This window comes from Cheilinus undulatus, linkage group 15, assembly GCF_018320785.1.
Source record: "Cheilinus undulatus linkage group 15, ASM1832078v1, whole genome shotgun sequence".
NCBI lineage: Eukaryota > Metazoa > Chordata > Actinopteri > Labriformes > Labridae > Cheilinus > Cheilinus undulatus.
The window spans coordinates 20834062-20848409 of record NC_054879.1 but is presented as its reverse complement, the minus strand read 5'-3'; the positions used below and the strand labels follow the sequence as shown (position 1 = coordinate 20848409).

The 14348-nt window shown below is 38.3% G+C and overlaps 1 protein-coding gene across 1 annotated transcript in view; it reads left to right on the top strand.

Annotated features, from left to right (window-relative positions):
• Positions 1–286: 286 nt before the first annotated feature.
• The window catches only part of map2 (microtubule-associated protein 2), a 137903-nt gene continuing 123841 nt past the window's right edge, over positions 287–14348 (top strand). The window contains exons 1-3 of the mRNA XM_041807182.1: positions 287–348; positions 664–809; positions 1079–1165. The gene's annotated coding sequence lies outside the window, so the exon portion shown is untranslated. The remainder of the gene's footprint in view (positions 349–663; positions 810–1078; positions 1166–14348) is intronic.

The window sequence follows — 14348 nt, the reverse complement described above, 5'->3', positions numbered from 1 at the left end:
CAACGCCATGCAGCCATCCAGCCGGAACTACTTTTCGTTTTAAAGTAGTTCTACTGAAAAGTGTTCAGCTTGAGAACCGGTGTGGTGACAAAATTGTCGACAAAAATAAATAAATACAGAAAAGGGAAACAACAAAAACAGGCTCTGGGTTTGACGGAATACAATAGGGTGAGGGAGATTTCTTGTTGTTTCAGGTTTTATGGCCTTACTCTATTGAACGAGATATCAGTACACCTTCAGCATCAATCTAGTCAGCTTCAATAAAGCACACCTGTGGTTACAGTTTGAGCTGCAGTCAACCGAAGCAGCTTCTACATTGATTTCCCCTGTGAAATATACATGTAACAGGTATTTATATCAACATATATGGTTAATCATTAAGAATTCTTAAAGTTTGGTAAAGTCACTGACGGCAGTAAAGAAAGGAGGGAGTTAGCAAAGACCTAACGTTAGCTAGTTTAGCCAGTGTTTGTAGGCACGCTAAATACCTTACATTAGTTTTATTGGTATCAGTTATGTTATGTTATTGGTATCAGTATTGCCTTTGGGATATGGGTGATATATTTAATTAAACTGGGTTATTTTGACAGATTAAACGGTTTGAATTTCCTTCCAAGTGTATTTCTTTTATGGTTATTGTTAATTTTGGCTCTTCGTTTTCAGAAAACCCCTGAAGGACTGCACCGTAATTACTGGAGCACAGCTAACAACGTTTTTGTCTCACTACTACAATCATTACGGTAAATATAGGCTGCGGAGCTTGTGTCCGACCGACCCGGAGTTGCACCGAAAGACACTGCGCCGAACAGGTAAAGGAAAAAAAAGACTACTTTCATTCTTGTAAAGCGTTATTATAAAGGCGAATGTGTAGGAATGGCTATGCCATAACAAAAGCTTGGTAATTTCGGCGATGAGAGGCAGTCTTTCGCCTGTCATTGAATGAGCAATTCAGCGGGCATTGAAGCTGAAATGATGAGGTGCCCCTCTCTGTGTGGATGGAGAAAGGACGTATTGTTCGCCTACAGGAGAACTGGGTCTGGGTTCTTATGAGTCTGTACTGTTTCATCTCTGTTTTCAGCCAGGTTTACATGGGCAGTGTTGCGGAATTAGTCTGACATGACATGACAGCTGAGCAACAGATCTAGGAACCAGATCTCTGAGATAGGTAAGCCTTATTGATTGCCATGCCTATTATTGGGCCAATTACGCACTTAAATGCTTGTTTTTTTGACTGCTTGATAGGATAATGTCAGCATTGTGCTACATAAAGGATCTACCTAGTGCGGACACTGCGGGGACTTGCCTTGCTGCGGTGGCAATGCATGGATTCCTGCCTTTAGTAAGCTTTAACCCATTACAGATGGCCATACGATAAGGTCATGGTGAAAAATATACTAATTTAGCTACTGTTAAATTATAATAGTGGCTAGTAATCTTAGTAATGCTGCCTAATCAGAGAGAAAGAGAGAAGGGTGCAAATGTAAATGTAGGTGCTGAGTCATTGGCATCTCAGATTGATCACTCAAATTAAAGCCTAGTACGTGCATGATTGCAATTTTCATTATAACCTTAGTGTTGAAGATGCCATTTCAGCTTGTGCATTTCTGTTTATGTGTAAATTTAATTCCATTTAAAATGTAAAATCTGGCTACCTTAGGATTTGATGCCTTTATGGAACCCCTGCTTCATCATTAACCCAACGCACTAAACACAGTTACAGCAGGGTGAGCTCTAGCCCCCTCCATATCATTTACTTCATATACTGAATAGATGTTAAACTATGAGCTTAAGTATGATAGATGTCTTAAACATTTGCTGGCTTCAGTCTAGTCTCATTTACATAAAGGGGGTAGCTATTGATTTCCCTGTGTCGTGTCCACTTTCCCAGTATGTGCAGTTATATTGAAATGCCTGATGCATTCAAGCCGAGGTAGCATCTCAGGGCTCAGTGAGGGAAAGGGGCTTCTACTCCTGTAAGACCAGTCTTTTTGACTGCTTTAACAGATGACTACAGGAGATTCATCTGTTGTTGTGGCCATTTAATGCTTGTAGGCTTAATGTAAGGATGAGCTAAGAACAATTAAGAGGGAAGGGGATTTTTACCTTGCGTGGCTATCTTGAAACATGACTAACAGTGACTTGTAGTTGACTTTTTTCTTCACCTTTTTGGTTAAATAATGTATTAACAATTGCAACGTCCCCAGTGTGTCAATTCGCATATTGTTCCCTCTCATCTAAGATTATGATTGTATGTGTTCACCGAAGAAAGAAGAAACACTCTGTGCTGTTACTACGTAATACAGATTATGTAAATTTAGCTGGTTTTAAAGGAAGTGGACTTCAGAGGAAGGATGTGCGGGTCAGTCTTTACAGTCACATTTTGTCTTCCATCGTTACTTGCATTTGACATTTCAAGTAAAAAAACATATATTAATATTTTTGTTTACTATCGATCTGTTAATCAAGGATCTTGCTGAAACCTTTGGATCAAGCCAATTTACAGGATCCATTTAATAGTAAGTGTATATCCATTAAGTATTCATTAGCAGTTGAAACATCAGCTGAATGTGCAGGTGCCAAGGTGATGCATGGCTGGTCTCTACCTGAGCTAATGAATCACTGCCGTGTTGTGTGAGGTCGATACAGTAGCTGGTTGGATTGAAAGACTGTCAGTTAGATTTTGGTGCAAGACACAGAAGACAAAGTATTTTATTTATTACATCAAATGAAGTGAACCTTTTTAGTAAATATGTAAAATATGCAAATGTACAGTACTCATTTTCTTAGCACATAGATTAAGCACAATGTGAGTGTCTGGCACTGCCTGGGACTTTGGTTTAGGCAGGATTGCTCTGTGCCTGACTATAAAGCCAACTTTAACAACATCAGTTGAAGGGGAGACCTTTAATGAAAGTTTAATTCATCTGCAGTCTCAATACTGGGAAATATCCCATGGGTTATAACTGGCAGGATGGAGTGGACCTCAAAGTGAAACAAGGAGAGTGGAATGCAGTGAGAAAAAAAATCAGTTCTTTTAAAATAGTACAAACTGTAGTGAACTGGTTACAAATGAAGGGAGGCGTCTGTGTGCCAGTCAGGAGCCTGGTGGCAACATTTTGGACCACCTGCAGGGGAGACTGCTGGCTCCCACGGAAGCAGAGTTTTATCAGTAATAATAGCTCTCTGCACTGATGATCTAGTGGATAAACAATGGATTGTCTAGTACCTAATAAAAATACAGCTCACCTCATTTTACCTTCTGTTAAGACCATTTAGATGTACATAAAAGGTTAAACTGGGGATTTGTTGTGTGATCACATGAGTTGCTCGTCCTAATATACTGTCAGCTGTCAGGCTGAGCAGTCCAGACACAGGCATCAGCTAAGATAAGACTGCAGCTGGCCACCTTACACTTGTGTGAAGGTAAAGCTGTATATAAAGCTTACCTACAGGTCAAAGCTTGTGTGTCAGTGAGACAACCTAATCCTAAGTATCCAAAGATACTTAGTCAGCTGGACGCACACACACAACAACACACAAATACACAAACAAGCAGTCATCACTTGTCACAGCCAATGTTTGACGTAATGCTGTGTGTGCTTACTTGTGTGTTTGTGTGTAAGAGAGACACAGAAATGTGGAAAAGGCTCTTTGTATAAGAGAAGAGAGGTGGCTTTGGCAGCAGCACCAACACACTCAACCAGCAAGTCTGCCAGCTAGCTGCCAATCTCTCATTCTGTCTCTGTGCACATGTGAAGTACACCTGCTTTTTAAAAGAAGAGCTCATTGGTCAGCATTCCTATGAAGTTTTAAGAAGGTGCTATCATGCATTTTGCTAAAACAGAGATGTCAACCTGGGCTATAACTACTATTCCAGTCCCAGATTTATCCCAGTGTTGGATTTAGTGGTTTTATTGGTTGTTTGCTCTCCAAAATGAGAGGTCACAAAATATTAAAACTGAAGGTTACAAATTTGAACATATTGGCCATGAAACTAAGAAAAAAACAGCAATTTTTTATGACGTAGTCAACCAAGGAAATGTTTGACATGTATTTTTGATTGAAAACCTGTGGAGAACAATTATTCAATAATGCTTTAAACCCAAATGAAGCCAACTTGAACATTTTTGTTATACAAACTGTTGGTTAAATTTGTATATTACTTCGAGCCATCTAGTGACTGTGAACTTCTTGGACTACAGTTATGATAACCTGGATTTCTCTTCCTATCTCTGCATTTAAAGGGGACCTTGCCTTTTTCAAGGGTATCACTCAGCAAGAAAGAAGGTACAGAAATACAGAGTCCATAAACAACTGGTATGTTACTGATAAAGTGCCTAGCACTGTATGTAAGCTAGGTGATTAAAAGCAGTTTTACAGGAGGGGGCTGGGGGCCAAGGCTATCTAGATAGCATACCCTTCTGTGCATGGGCAGTGTATTTTCTTCAATAATCCAGTATGAACATATTTGAAATGACATGACTTTTATGAAAAAATAATTAAGTTTCAGTCCAGGGCCATGAACTTCTTGCTTCAGGAGTTATGTTGATGTTAACTGTGCTATTTTCACAGTTGTCATAAATCTGAGCCCTGTCATACACCTGGTGCAGGTTCCTTTCCTGTCTTCCCCTGATGCTAGTTGCCATATTTATGCCTGTGCTCAGGTTTTTTAAGTAGCTAATGAACTTGCACTTGGATTAGCGCCCTGGGGTGTGTTTGTATCAAAAGGAGGAGCGGTCTGTTGCAAAGCTGGTGCGTTTCTATTCTGTACTCTATTCAGATATATGATTATAGCTAAGTTTTTGGGATGAGCGATGTATTAGAACTGACTAACAGCAAAAGGAGAGCCAATCATTTTTCTGGGTTTTTTAATCTGCTAAATAGCTCTAGTTCAAAAATGTTCTATATTTGTCTACTTTTTCAATATCATGTGCCTTAATCAATACAACATCTATTATTTTTATGTTTGATTGTACCAGAGGTATCAATATTTTGAAAGGAAAAGACTCAAAGTTGCTGTGAGCGGAGAGAGTGACAGATTGTAGTGTTAGGCAGTCAATATTGACATGAATTAGATATTACCTCAACTCATAAGCAATAGACTGGGAAAGATTTTACAAGGTTTGAAAAATCAAAGAGGTTTCATTAAAATAGGCACTTACAGATAAATATAAGACAATTTTTTGACATTCAGCATGCAACAAAACACAACTTAGATCTGTTGGTTATGGTGGCCAATGCTGAAAAAGCATTTGACTGCCTTGAGTGGCCTTTTCTGTTTCTTTTTTAGTTTAGTCTTCTGGTTGAAAATGATACATTGTATAAGGTTTATATTCAAATCTCCTAAAGCCATTTTTTAAAAACTACTTTCAAAAGAAGTCACATTAGGGGGGGGGGGGGGGGGCAAGAAAATGCTGCCCCCACTTCTTTTCGCTAAAGCAGTGGATACTCTGGCAGAGTGACTTGGACAATATCATCACAACACAATTGTCTGTATAGGTAAAGAACTATAAATTTGATTCATTTGCAGATGATCTTTTGATACATATGAATAATGCGAAGAAATCTTTACAGCATTTACTTTAAATATTCACAGAATATTCAGTGGTTTCAGGTTATAAAATTGATTTAGGAAAATCAGAAATAATGGCACAAGGGACATCCAAAAAGCATAAGGCCTAAAGCTCAGAACAAACATTTAAATGAACAACTAAAATTAAGTTTTTAGCATGTGTTATAAATGAAAGTAAGCAGCAGATTTATAAAGACAATTCTATTCTGTTACTTAAAAATATGAAACCTGATATGACCAAAAGGATGAATTTTTCCTTTAAATATTACTGAAAGAATCAATTCATTTAAAATGATGTGGCTTTATAGATTCAACTTTCTCTTTTTGGCAGTCCCAATAACCCCTAGCGAAGTTGTTCTTTGAAAAAGCTTACTCTACTATGTCAGATATCATCTGGAAGAAGAATACTCACATATAGTTGCAAGAAAAAATATGTGAACCCTTTGGGATTTCTTGGATTTCTACATAAATTGATCGTAAAATGTGTTCTGATCTTCATATAAGTCACAGTCTGCTTAAACTAAATCCACACGAAAAAATTATATGTTTTCATGTTTTAATTGAACAAAACATGTAAACATTCACAGTGCAGAGTGGAAAAAGTATGTGAACCCCTAGGCTAATGACTTCTCCGAGAGCTAATTGGAGCCAGGAGTCAGCCAACCTGGAGTCCAGTCAATATGATGAGATTGGATGTGTTGGTTAAAGTTGTCCTGCCCTATAAAAAACACACATCGGTTTCGAATTTGCTGTTCTCAAGAAGCATTGCCTGATGTGAACCATGCCTGGCACAATAAAGCTCTCAGAAGACCTGCGATCAAGAATTGTTGACTTGCATGAAGCTGGAAAGAGTTACAAAAGTATCTCTGAAAGCCTTGATGTTCATGTGTCCACGGTAAGACAGATTGTCTACAAATGAAGAAAGTTCAGCACTGTTACTACTCTCCCTAGGCGTGGTCGTCCTGTAAAGATGACTGCAAAAGCACAGCGCAGAATGCTCAATGAAGTGAAGAAGAATCCTAGAGTGTCAGCTAAAGACTTACAGAAATCTCTGGCACATGCTAACATTTGTGTTGACAAATCTACAATAAGTAAAACATTAAACAAGAATGGAGTTCATGGGAGGACACCACGGAGGAAGCCACTGCTGTCAAAAAAAAAAAAAAACATTGCTGCACATCAGAAGTTTGCAAAAGAGCACCTGGATGTTCCACAACACTACTGCCAAAATATTCTGTGGACAGATGAAACCAAAATTGAGTTGTTTGGAAGGAACACACAACACTATGTGTGGAGAAAAAAAGGCACAGCACACCAACATCTAAACCTCATCCCAACTGTGAAATATGGTGGAGGGGCCATCATAGTTTGGGGCTGCTTTGCTGCCTCAGGGCCTGGACGGATTGCTGTCATTGACGGAAAAATGAATTCCTAAGTTTATCAAGACAGGAAAACTTAAGACCATCTGTCCACCAACTGAAGCTCAACAGAGGATGGGTGATGCAACAGGACAACGACCCAAAGCATAGAAGTAAATCAACAACAGAATGGCTTCAACAGAAGAAAATGCGCCTTCTGGAGTGGCCCAGTCAGAGTGCTGACCTCATCCCGATTGAGATGCTGTGGCATGACCTCAAGAGAGCGATTTACACCAGACATCCCAAGAATATTGCTGCACTAAAATAGTTTTGTAAAGAGGAATGGTCCAAAATTCCTCTTGACTGTTGTGCAGGTCTGATCTGCAACTACAGGAAACGTTTGGTTGAGGTTATTGCTGCCAAAGGAGGGTCAACCAGTCATTAGCCTAGGGGTTCACACACTTTTTCCACCCTGTACTGTGAATGTTTACATATTTTGTTCAATAAAAACATGGAAAAATATATTTTTTTTTGTGCAGTATTAGTTTAAGCAGACTGTGTTTGTCTATTGTTGTGACTTAGATGAAGATCAGAACACATTCCTAAGTTGTCTGGACAGTAACCACCACTAAGAAAAGTATATTTGATTGGGCGAGGATTGACGCTGAAACTTAAGCAGTTTGAATAAAAACACAGTATTTAAAACAGAGGAACATCATATGCATTGCTCAGTGACATTTTCGGATGTTTAATTTACTCTATTTCTATATTTTACTTACGATAAAGGATATGAAAGAACTGCAGTTGAGCTTTTCCATTTTCTGTGTGGATCTTTTACTTCTTTATTTCTCTCTTTTTGCTTTAAAGTTCATTTATAACCTCATGAAGATGCAAAATTTAATGTTAGCTTACATTGCAAACAGATTGATACTAGAGGACTGAGACAATTTTCCATCCATTCCCTGAAATTTTATAGGGTCCAACCTCAGATTTAGAAAATACGGAGATCAGAATTACTGCATCCACCTCTTCTGGGTTGTTAATGATAATTCATGGAGAATATTTAATTTGGGTTTACATTACTTTCTGGAAATTCTAATCAAACTTTGCCTTTTATTTCTATTAATAGTGTGCCAAATTTTGGTATATTTTAGTGACTAACATACAGGTTAGAAGTCAAGAGTAACTAAATTAACTGGAGTTGGGTCTCCAGGAGGGGATTTTTGTTGCCATGGTATTGAAACTGGTATCAGCATTGATTGGTTTTTATCAGTATTGCATCAAATTTCAAATTGTGGTATAATGACAGTGGTACCAAGCACAGTGAGATGCCTTTTTTAAAGTCGGGCTCTGTTCCTCCATTCTGATCTGATTTTTTCCTATTGCCCCGGGGCATGCTTGGGCCAAGATTGCTTACCTTTGATTTGTGGTAGGCCAAAATCAGTCAAGTCAAACCCACTACAGTTTAAACCAACACGCAGACTCTATCTGTCTTCCTGACAGCCCTGATTCTAGGATGGACCACTGCCATTTGTAGTGCACTGATCCACTGTAAGTATGCTGCAGCAGTGAATAAAATATAGGTGTCTAAACTGAAGTTCATACTTGACTTAGAACTACTCTCATAGATTGTTAAACAAGTTCAGAGACACTACTTTACCTCTGAGTGTGGTAGTTTTCCAGAAGTTCATTTTTGGAAGGCCTCAGCAGTATGTTTATACATTTCTTCCATTTATTCTTTAGTCTTCAAACGTGATAAACGGTGTAGATAATGGATGGATGGATTTTTATTAGTGCTGAAAAGTGCTTCTTCATCAGCACAAATGCTCAGCAGGTCCTAGTGGTTAAAACTGATAGAAAAGTCGTGGTTTTTACTGGTAAAGTTTCATTGCTTAATTTTGAAACCATTTACCCAACTCTATGATGGTGGATTGAATAATAAAAAAATAAATTCTGTAATACAACTTTTTAACTCATATTTTGACCACACCACAGACCTGTCTGTTTACTATGATTCTTGTAAAAACTGCTTCGTGTTCAGTTTGACAAACCATATAGAGTGCTAACTAATGTATTTCAGACATGCAAGTCTTTTGTATCTTTTATAATACCCTGTACACTAAGAAGAAAAAGTCTCATAGCAAAAGAACTAGGAGGGAGGACTAAGAATATGCTGACTGTAGTTATTCTTATGAAATTTATTTAGAAAGATCTGTAAGCAGGGATGTAGCAGGGTTACAGGACAGGTACAGTTGCTTCAGGTATTTATGGACTACTTCTTCCTCTGAATGCTTGTGAGTGAGCCGGTTTGAGAACGGTATTCCTGCTGAATAAAGTACGTAAAGAAATACTGCTGGTAAATAAAGAAAAATACAAATTTGAATTGCGGATACATTTTTGGCATCTGACTGGTGTCTATAGGATGTCACAGTGACTACATTGCTGGATATTCTTGACACCCAGTGGTACATAACAGAGCGGATAGCAGGCTCATAGAAAAGCTTGTGTGGGCTGAACCAGGAAAACATAAGTGTGAGTCACAGCTCACCTAACTATTTAGTGTTGACTCGCCTCCTTCTCTCCTCTTTCCTTTCCTCTTCTCTAGGGATGGATATTTGTTGTGTGTCCTGCATCTGTGTGATTGTGCAATGTGTGATGGATTTTCTGTTTCGTTGTTTGAGTACAGGATAACGCACGCTGTGTGTAGGAGCGTGTGCCTGTGCATGGGGAGTCATTTACAGAAGAAATCACCAATGGTGCAGATGACTGATATCTGTTTCACTTTACTTTGTGATATAATGATGTGGGATTTAGCTTTCAAGCTTCTTTCAAGCTGGTAAATCAAATCCAGAGTGTTACATGTACAATGTAGACCACCCAGCTCCACAGAGATGTGTAGTGGTCAGTCACTTATAGAGACCTTAGGTCTGCAGTTATTTTTCCATTAGCTCTGTTGAACACTCATGGTTGAGATGGAATTATGCCCATCATAAAACCACCATTGACCAAAGTGTTTGAAACAGTTAAGTAAAGATCCTATGTTTGCAGAACATTCTAGTATAACACAACTGAAACTCTTATACAAGACAAATTACTTGCAAATTAATGCCATTTTTCAAGTTTGTCATATCCCCCATGGTATCGAATGTGTGAGCCGTTCAGGGACTGAGACTCACCTGCCTTATTACAGTGAAACAAAGCCCCTGAGATGATCCAGAGAGGGTGCAAAGACTGCCATCTACCCACCTATTGCACATCAATTTCCCTCCACCCACCACTTCCTTGTCCACAAGGGTTTAAAAACTAAAAAGTGTCACCATGTATCCCAAGATTTCTCTGCTTTTTACTTGTAAATGTCTGTTTTAGAGATTTTTATGCACTTGTATCAGATCTCACAATTTAAGAGCAGACAATAGCTGCATTCTGAAAACTCCTGCCAGTCAGTGTGCAATAATGTGTGACACAGATGTTCAGGGTGTTTAAAAATGTTCTTGAAGGGTTTTCAGGCAGGCAGTGCCCAGCAGAGTTATCATAGATGTGTTAGCCCAGTTTAAATTTGGTTTGATGGGATCAATTTGTCGTGTTTTTAATCAGTTTTCATTTGCATGCCACAGTCCACCTTTACGGTGTTACCGGAAACAAAATACCATACTGAGCATGCAGATGCTGAATGCTAAGTAATCTTACATAAGTCACTGGTTTTACAGTCTCAGGATAATTGCATCTCACATCCTTTTTGAAACTTAAGAATTACCACTTTGTCTTTCATCCTACTTCTCTTAATGGTTTGTCTTGATAGAGCTCAGAGGTTTATGCTGACGCCCCCTGGTCTACCATAAAAATGCCCCAATGGCTTTTGAATGACAGCGCTGTGAAACAATAAAATATTTGTCTTTTTTCACAAGTTAATGAGAAAACACACAGAGAGCACTCAAGAGAAAAGCACATTCTGACCTTTTATCCCACCTGCATTAACACTTGACTTGGATTATGACATTGTGTTAAGGAATTCACATAAAAATACACCTAAGATAAGTTTAAAGTTCAGTTATTCACACCAGGCTTATTCAGAGATGCATTTAGGCACATCAACAACAACAGGGGGTTAATGAAATGTCACAATGTTCCATTTTAATGTTAAATGTCAGGCACTTCTTTTAGCGGGAAAACAAGCAACAGCAAGGATGATTCATGCGTGGTCTGCTGAGAAGGGAAAAGTTTTGATTCAGTGTTTTGTTTTAAATCTGGAGACAATATAGATAGCAATTCATTGTTTGGCAGTTAAGCAACAAAATAAATAAATAGACTAAAGGCTGAGTCCCCATGTAGGCACAGGTCTCTGATTTTTATATCTTAATGCCTGGCAAGCAGGCTTTCCCTGTTTCCCACCATTTTGCTGAAAGTGTCACCAGATGCTCTGTAGAGTGTGTGATCTGCACTTCTGAACTTTTAGGAATTGGAAATCTGCGGGAACATGCAAAAGCTTAAAAGTTAGACACGCGACAGGAACGTGAATAATTCTTTGGTTGTTGTGGAGTGTTGAGTTTTATTTGACTTTATCTTTAAGGAATTAAGTCATTTTTTTGGTTATGCAATAAACATTCATCTCTACACACATGCAGACTCGCACAAAAACTGAACTAGACACTTGCTTTAGCACCCAGATACCCAAGCATCCCTTGATAGTCAAATAAAATTGATAATGAGAAGATTTATTCTAAATTTTTTTGGGTAGAGTTGCCTTTGTTGACAGATCCAGTTTGTTTCAGTACTACTGCCCTAAATACTTTGGTCTTACCCACTGTGACTTCATTGAGAATATGAAAGATTGTCAGAGGTCCATTTGTGCCTTTGTTTGTTTGTATGTGTGCATGCTCCCCACTCTAAAGCAACCTGTGGGTAGAGTTGACTCCTCAGGGGGAGGGGAAGTGCGCTGTGCTTTTAGGCGTTAATCTCAACCATCTGCTCCCGCTAAACCCTATTTTGATCACACCCTACCTCACACAATGTGTGACACCTGGCTGTATGCTTAAGGTGCCTCTTCAGTCAAATCATCAATTGAAGGTTACAAGAAGCTAAAGCAGAAAGCATGTGATTTGTCAGTCAATAAAGCTGTGAATATTTTTTTCTTTTTTTTTTTTGTAGATAAGAGGCAGTTACATAAAAATTGAAAAACATTTCATTTACAATTTCTTTGACTAAAATTATAATAAAACAGTAATAGGGATAATGATGCTATTGGATGTTTGAGCTGTTTGAATTTCATATATACTAGTGTTAAGTATAAAATGTTTTTGTGCTTTTCCTGAGTCACGTGTAAAATCATTTTGGATTCAACACTAGGGCTGGGCAGTTGGTAGAAATTTAGATTAAATTACAATATGTACTTCTGCAATTTTCAAATCACAGAGGGTGCAATATTTCTTGAGCCTGAAATGTGTTCCAAAATACAAAAGTTATACATTTCTTTAGGCAGGGGTGTTATGCTCCACACATCATGCAAATATTCATGTACCAATTTCTTTTATAATAGCTTGCGAAAATAATCCCACTATCCTTGTTTTTGTATGTTTGTCTTATTAAAATGATAAACACATGAAATCATTATTCCCTTCAATTCGTATCGAATTTGCAATTAGTCAAAATCCACACCATTTTTTTCAAAAGTGTTCAGCCTCAGTTAAATATACTAAATATTGTGTTTTGTATCATATAGAATGATTTATTGTGTGTTTGTTGAGAAATACATACAATGAGGAACTAAAAAAAAAAATCACATATTAAAACCGCAATCGCAATATTTGGGAGAAATAAGCAATTTGATTATTTTCCCAAATTGTTTAGCCCACTTGAAAACACACGTGCATTGATTAAATTTTGTTAGCATGTAATGAATTCAAACATGAGTAAGGGGGAACTGTCTACTAGTTCTTCCATATCACTTTGCTCCATGATCCAGTCTCACTATGAAGTAATGTTTAGGAATAATGTTAATAATGTGCACTAACTCCGACCAACGCTTGGCATAGAACTTGGTGATGTGAGGCTGCATGCAGCTGCACGGCCATGGAAACCCATTCCATGAAGCTCTTGCCACAGTTTTTGTTCTTACATGCCAGTGGAAGTTTGGAACTCCTCAGCTATGGAATCAGCTGAGCTTTGGGGACTTTAACGCACCATGTGCCTTAGCAGCCGTTTGCCCCGCTCTGGGATTTTTTGTGGTCTTCCACTTTGTTGCTGTTGTTCCTAAACGCTTCCACTTTCTAATGACATCACTTACAGCTGACTGTGGAATATCCGGCAGAGATACACTTTCACACAGTGTCTTTCTGCAAAGGTGGTATCCATCACAGTACCATGCATGAAGTCACTGAGTTCTTCAGAACGACCCATTTTGTATCACAGATGTTTAAAAATGGAGACTGCATGGCTAGGAGCATGATTTTATGTATCTGGCAATGGGTCTGACTGAAACACCTGAATTCAGTAATTAGCAGTTGTGACCTTTTTAGGTCAAAAACTTCTATTATTTTCCCGTAATGAACAATTTTTTAAACTTGAGAATTTTGATTTTTTTTCTTGAAAATTAACAGATCTTCTTTGTTATTTTTGTTCTAAAGTAGCCCTAAAACACTGTGGTTATAATTTCAGTCAACAAAATTGTTCTCTGGTTGACTACAGGCTTTATTTTTTCCTTTACCTTGCTACTGCATCTTCTCTGCCCAGCTTCATCTTGCCCATACTGTACTCAGATCAGCCAGCTACATACGTACTGTCAGACCAACACATTCAGTTTACAAATACTGTTAAAACCATATGTTTTGCCTTTTTGCATTCTCTCTTGCATACAATCCTTTCACTCCCTCTCTCACACACAGTAAATCTGGCTGCCCTTTTACAGTCCGATCCATGTGCCTCCTGTCAGCAGGCCCGCCTCCTCTTTGATTTGCTCATTGCAGTACTCTGTGTGTTGCAGCACACTGGTTTATGTTCCTTTCTCTTGTTTTCTGCAGCAGGTGCTTGAGGGATTAATGAATCCCAGAGAAGTGTTTTCACCTTGCCAGCCCTTTTCTTATATATATTCTTGTCTTACAGGGGACAAGTTTAGACATGCATGGCTGGATCAGCAAGATCATCCTACCTCTTCCTCTTTTTTTCCTCCTCTCTTTGTGTATTTCATACATGCCAAGTATGTGTTTGCATGGCTGCTGCATTAAGCAGCCTTTTGCTTCTATGACAACTGACTTAAATGTGTTGCTTGGATAATATTGGTAATTATTGCTTATTATTATCTAAAGGTGTGCTCATTCATCTAGAGAGAATGAATGTGGAAAATGCAACCTGCTGAAAAGGCATTTATTGAGTCGTTTTTATATTCTTTGACCCAGTAGTTTTCCACAGATCTGCTGGAAAGAAGA